General features: G+C 32.2%; 1 long non-coding RNA gene across 1 annotated transcript; it reads left to right on the top strand.

Annotated features, from left to right (window-relative positions):
* Nucleotides 1-1008: 1008 nt before the first annotated feature.
* On the top strand, nucleotides 1009-1763 carry LOC128036074 (uncharacterized). The gene is made up of 2 exons (XR_008192931.1): nucleotides 1009-1352; nucleotides 1450-1763. It is a non-coding gene; the product is annotated as an uncharacterized LOC128036074 (long non-coding RNA).
* Nucleotides 1764-6102: the final 4339 nt, after the last annotated feature.

Below are 6102 nucleotides of genomic sequence, written 5' to 3'. Positions count from 1 at the left end.
AAACATGTTAGGGTTTTCTACTAGTACAATCTTAATTGTAAATCTAATATTTTTTTATACAATATAAAGTAGAGGCGCTCATGAGTTGGGTCAGGTCGGGTTTGAGCGTGTTATTAACATACTTCATATTTGTCTAAGTCTGGCCCGACCTAAAATGTGAGTTCAAAATTTTGCCCAAACCCGTCCATATTTATAAGTGACTAACCTAATCTCATTTTAGGCCCGCACACATTTAATTTTCTAAAAACATTTATATTAATTATTTTAATATTTAATAATTCATATATATTTTTATATAATCAACTTAACATTATTTTAATCTTTACATTAGAGTAGTATTATATATTTAGTATAAGTTTTTTTTAATGTGTTCTAAATTACATAATATAAATTATTATAAACTTAAAATATAGGTTGGGCCAGGCCAGACTCAAGGCCTTGAATGTTCAAGCCCGAACCTGAACTATATTTTAAATGGGCCTAATTTTTTGCTCATGCCCATTTTTTGGGCCTAATATTTTTATCCAAATCCTCTCAATTTTGGGTGAGACTTCAAACTTAGACGGGTAAATATTATATGAAGAGTAATTAAAGTAGAATACAGAAAATATCAATATAGATAGATGAATTATACTATTAAAAAGAAGTTATATAAGCCACAGCATGTAAAGAATTAAAATAAATAAATAAATAAAAAATGATAAATCAAATAATTAATTAATTAAACAAAGAGACATGAGAATCCGAGGTATAGCATCATAACTCCTTAAAAGCACAAATCAAATATGTGGGATAGCTTTTTGCAACAACAACCCATCTAATTAATTAATAAGTAGGATAAAGAGACTTAATGGTTGTTTAAAGCTTAAACCTTTACCTTTTAATTCATTTAGTGAAATAAGTTTACTTTTATTCTTTTAGGATAAAGTTGTAGCTACCTAATCATATGTTAATATATGTAAGCAATTAAGTTTTTAGTGACGTTTTTAGTGGCATTTGGACCGAAAATACTGTGTACGCTTTAATAAAGCAATAGCGACGTTTGCAAAATATCTTTTTATTTTTAACAAAACTGCACCATTTTTATTAGGTCCCAAATCAAAATCCCCAAATCCCTTAGATTTTCCCCGACCTTCTGCTACATCGTCGTTCGGCTGAGAAAGGGGAGTTCTAGGAAATCTGGTCGCGATTCGACTAAGAAGAAAGAGCCTGTGACACCTAGTAGTGATAGGTGTAGATGGTAAAAGTCCTTGCCAGCAATTGATTGCCGCCTCTGCATCCGGCTAGGGTTTAATGAATAACCAAGAAGGCGACATCAAGTTTCCTTTTATCCTATCACCATGAGTGCCAAGGTAATACTGTTTTCCTATTTGTCTCAATTTGTTCTTATTTATATAATAGATCTTTGAATGATATTTCATTTATGGCATCTTACATGATATGTAACAGTGGAAGAAGAAGCGCATGAGAAGATTGAAGAGGAAGCGCCGAAAGATGAGACAGAGATCCAAGTAGATAGAACCATCAGCCCCTCTATTATACGAGGTTTCTCAATGTCTTAGCTAATATCGGTGTACTTTTAGGGTCCACTTAGTTATCTGCCATTTTTATTTTAGTTTTAAGCTTTTTTTTTTCTCTTGGGTTTCTATTGTCTTTCAAGTTGGTGCTAATCCGACAGTGGGATGATGTATCATTGTTAAGATTGGAGTTTAATTTGAATTTTCTCTTATAGTCTCCAATATAATAAAAAAATTTCTCTGCTAGTCTCCAGTATAATAGAAAGAACCCTAGTAAATCGACGTGTTTTCATGGGTAAACTAGCGAGAGCTAAAATGTTAAGATGATTGGGAGACTGAAACAGATGAATTAGAAATACAGAAAAAGCAGCAATAGCAGTAAATGGTATGCTAATTACCAACGAATTTCATACAACAAAGATGCATTTCTTTAAATTTCAACGTCACTATGTTTGTGGATACCCTTGCTATTCATGGAATTTTCTTTCTGTGCAAGGTTTCAGGTTTTTTTTCCTGTTCTGTTCTATTCACGGCCTTTTCCCCAGTAGCTTCTTTCTCATCCCTCAGAGCTGGCTTACTCGCCCGTAGTCATTGTATACAACTGATTTAAATGTATTGGAATTAATCCTCAACTCTTATCTCTGCTTAGTAGCTGAACCAGGGATTTAAATTGCGGTCGCGTCGCGTTTGTCGCGGTCGCGGACATAACGGACGCTATTGCGGTCACTGCGGGTATCGCGGTCGTGAATTTTTTTCAAATTCGCACAACTTACTGTAAAACATAGTAATTATAATTATAATTATAAAAAGTCACTTTTAATGATTTTTAGAGTGTTTTCTAACACTTATGAACCTTTATTAATATGACATGAGAACACAACTTTTATAATCATTAATTATTCTTATATTTATTTACTTAATTTTCTAAGAATGTTATATTAACTAATAACAAAGTAAAAAAAAGGAAATATTAAACATTTATCATATTTAATAAGTTTGAAAGTTTTATAGATAAAAGAATTGAGAATTCATACATGAGAGATGTCTTCAATATTTCTTGACGGCTTTGAAGATAGTGAAGATATAAACATTCTATGCTGCAAAAGGAAAAAGGAATAGATAAATTAATGAATAGATTCTCATTAATTATTCCTATTTCCTACCACTTATTCTCATCTCATTCTACTTTCATATATAATTTAACATGCTTCGATTCTTCATTATCTTTTCATAAATATACTTCATTCATTTATCTAAAGATATATATTATTTTAAATGTTTAATATCATCAAAATTAAGAACAATAACAAAAGATTTCTTTAAAAAAAAATACCTTACAAATAATGATAGTGGCACGATTTATTTTTCACCAATTAGTGGAATGACGAGGAAGATCAAATCCTTCACCTTCACTTTGGGAGCGTTCTTGACTTGATTCTCTTGGCCTTTGTCCAAAAATATATCCAAAAAAGTAACATTTTCACCTTGGTTTTCATTCAATTGATATGGAGGATATATTTGAGGAGGAGGATACATGAAAGGTGGAGGTGGGTGATACATTGGTGGAGGAGGATGCATTTGAGGCTGGTATGGCACACCATAATTAGGAAATGGTGGATAATAACCATATGGTTGTGGATAACCATGTGAAGGTTGTTCTGGTGGATAAAAAACTTGAGTGCTAGTAGATGAATCACTATACCCAAGGTTACTAGAACTCGATCTCCTACCAGATGAAGAGCCTATAGAAGTATGCTTCTTGCCTTTTCCCTTTGATGGAGCTCTAGGTTCACTTCTATCTCTCTAGGTTCAGAAACATATTTCCATCAAACTCGATCCGTCACGAAAATGTCCACCAGTGGTACCACCCCATATTCTCCTCCATCTTGACTAGAAGACCTAATTTCACCTCTATCACCACTATATCCGTCATCCTCATCAATTGGACTTAAACCACCACCATCGGGTCCATCGCCACTCGACTTGGAGTTGAACTAGAACTTGAATGAGACAAAATTTGTTGTTGCGATTGATCAACATCCATTTCATCATCGAGGTATCCACAGCAACACACGACATTTTCACCATCTAACAATGGATTCTCTTTCTCATGAAGCCATTCGATAGTGGATCAACATCTTCAAAGATATAATCAAGGTGATAGGATTAAAACTAGCATTTATATCATCGATGCTCATTCTTTGTTGATGCCTCATCTTAAGCCTCATATTATAATAGGTAAACACTAGTTTTTCAAGTTTTTATACTTTAACCTATTTCTTGCCTTGGTGTGAATATAACTAAACGTGCTCCAATTTCGTTCGCAATTTGATGTCAAGTTGTTTGACTAAGCACTTTAATTGCTAATTTTGTAATTCGGAACACATGTGCCGTATATCATCCACCACTCAATTGCATAATATTATTTAAATTTCAAAATAACTTTAAAATTACAATATAATTAAATAATATAAATTAAATTAAATAATTTAATTAATCAGTATACCGGATTCATTTGCTTCCAAGCTCTTTGTGCTTGTGGAGTACCGAATGTCTCATGTTTATCTCTAAATAGTAACAACTGCATAAATAAAAGATAGAGTAAAAATAAGAATAAAAATTCTATTTCAAATTATTTAACTAAGTTACAAATAATAGTAGTTGAATCTAACCTGATTAACCATTCTGACTTGAGTATCCATAGAAGGTTTTAATCTTTCAATTACTGATCGTGTACCTTCTAATGTTTCTATTAGTACATTCTCAGAATGCTCCACCCCAAATTGAAATTGAGGGTTGAGAAAATAACCTAAGTATAATTTATAAGAATATCATCAAATAATAATAATCTAAAGCTTAAAATAATAAAATATAAAAATAGTTCTTAATTATATGAAACATTTTATCTTACCAGCTGAATGCAAGTCAGAATGCATAAAATTCCATCTATTGTCAATAATCTTTTCATACTCTGTGAAATATCGACAATTTTGTTGAATTGCTCGTTTAGCTCTATCAACAGCCTCATAAATAAAGCCCATCGTTGGTTTTTCATCGCTATCCACAAGTCTCAATACTCTTACTAAGGGCTCATAAACTTTTATGAGGTCATTGGCTTTTTTCCAAAAATCTTTTCCCAAAAAAATTTTTTTGGCTTCATAAGCAGGCCCTGACTTTTGCTTTCCCCATTTTGATTCTTTAAATTCCTATATATTCATAAGAAAAATTTTAAAACAATATAATTTAAATTATTTGGAACTAATAAAATCACTAAAGGTTACTATATTTAAGTAATTATATTAACTAATTATAAAATACTGACCTTTGAATTAAACATTTCTCTCAAACCTTGCTTTTGTCTTGTTATCTCTTCAAGTTGAATGAAATGAGTTGCAAATCGAGTAAGAGCGGTCAAGTATTTGTTTCCTTGTGTATACTTCTTCATCAAATCAACAGTCCAAATGTGATTGCATATAAAGCAAGTCACTTTCTTTGCCTCATCTAACACTTTTGCTACACGGGCTTTTTCCCAATATCTTCAAGGCATAAATCTAAACAAAGAAAGTGCACATGAGGTCCAATATAGATGTTGTCTTTTCAACATTAATTTTTTCCAGCAGCTTTCATTCTGCCTCATTATCAGTCACTATTTGGACAATGTAATTTTCTCCAATTTCTTCTACAACTGAATCTAACAAACGGTAGTAGAATTCAGCATCTCTACTACGGACACTTGAGACATCTACCGATTCCAAAAAATGGTTCCTTTACTGCAATAAACAAGGAAATTAATGATGTGCATTTGATTCAAACTGTTGGTCCAACCATCACACATTAGAGTTGCACCCAATTCTTTCCAATGAGTCTTTAGTACATTTACCCAATCATGAACTCGTTGATACTCTGACTCCAAATACACATCTGAAACCTCATAAGGTGTTAGGAGCTACACCTTGTCCAACTTCTGTTGCCACTTGAATTAAGTTATACAACCATGGAGAGCTTGCTAATTGAAAAGGAAGTCTTTCATATATTATAAATTTAGATACCGCTTCACCTATCTTCCTTCGAAAACTCTTTAAAAAAGAGTCATTGACCTTTGGTTGCTTTAAACTTTTGCTTCTAACCAATTCAGGTATAGCTCCCCTTAAGGTAAACTCAGACTCACCTGGAATAGATTTACTTGTTCTTTCTCTATTATGTTCTCTAGCTGATCCATGAGAAGATCGCCCTTCTTCATAAATGTTATCCCAACCACCAGTACTTCGTCTGAATTATTTCCTTCTATGCCACTCGTGTTGTGATTGGATACTTTCTCGAGTTGCTTGCCTTATAGCAGAAACCTCATCAATGAATCCCTCGTGCTCATCCTCCTCTTCTGTTAATTGAGATAAGAATTCATCTTTTCTCCTCTTTTTGTCTATTTTCTTTGTGTTGCTTTCTTTTAGTACATTCATCATACTTTCTCTAATGACACCGTTAATAAAATAAAATAATTCACACTTTATATTATTATCAATTATATATAATCTTTATTGATAAATTTACAATAACATTTAATAATAATAATAAAGTATCACATACC

Source organism: Gossypium raimondii, chromosome 13 (genome assembly GCF_025698545.1).
Source record: "Gossypium raimondii isolate GPD5lz chromosome 13, ASM2569854v1, whole genome shotgun sequence".
NCBI classification, from domain to species: domain Eukaryota; kingdom Viridiplantae; phylum Streptophyta; class Magnoliopsida; order Malvales; family Malvaceae; genus Gossypium; species Gossypium raimondii.
This window is presented reverse-complemented; position numbering and strand designations above follow the sequence as displayed.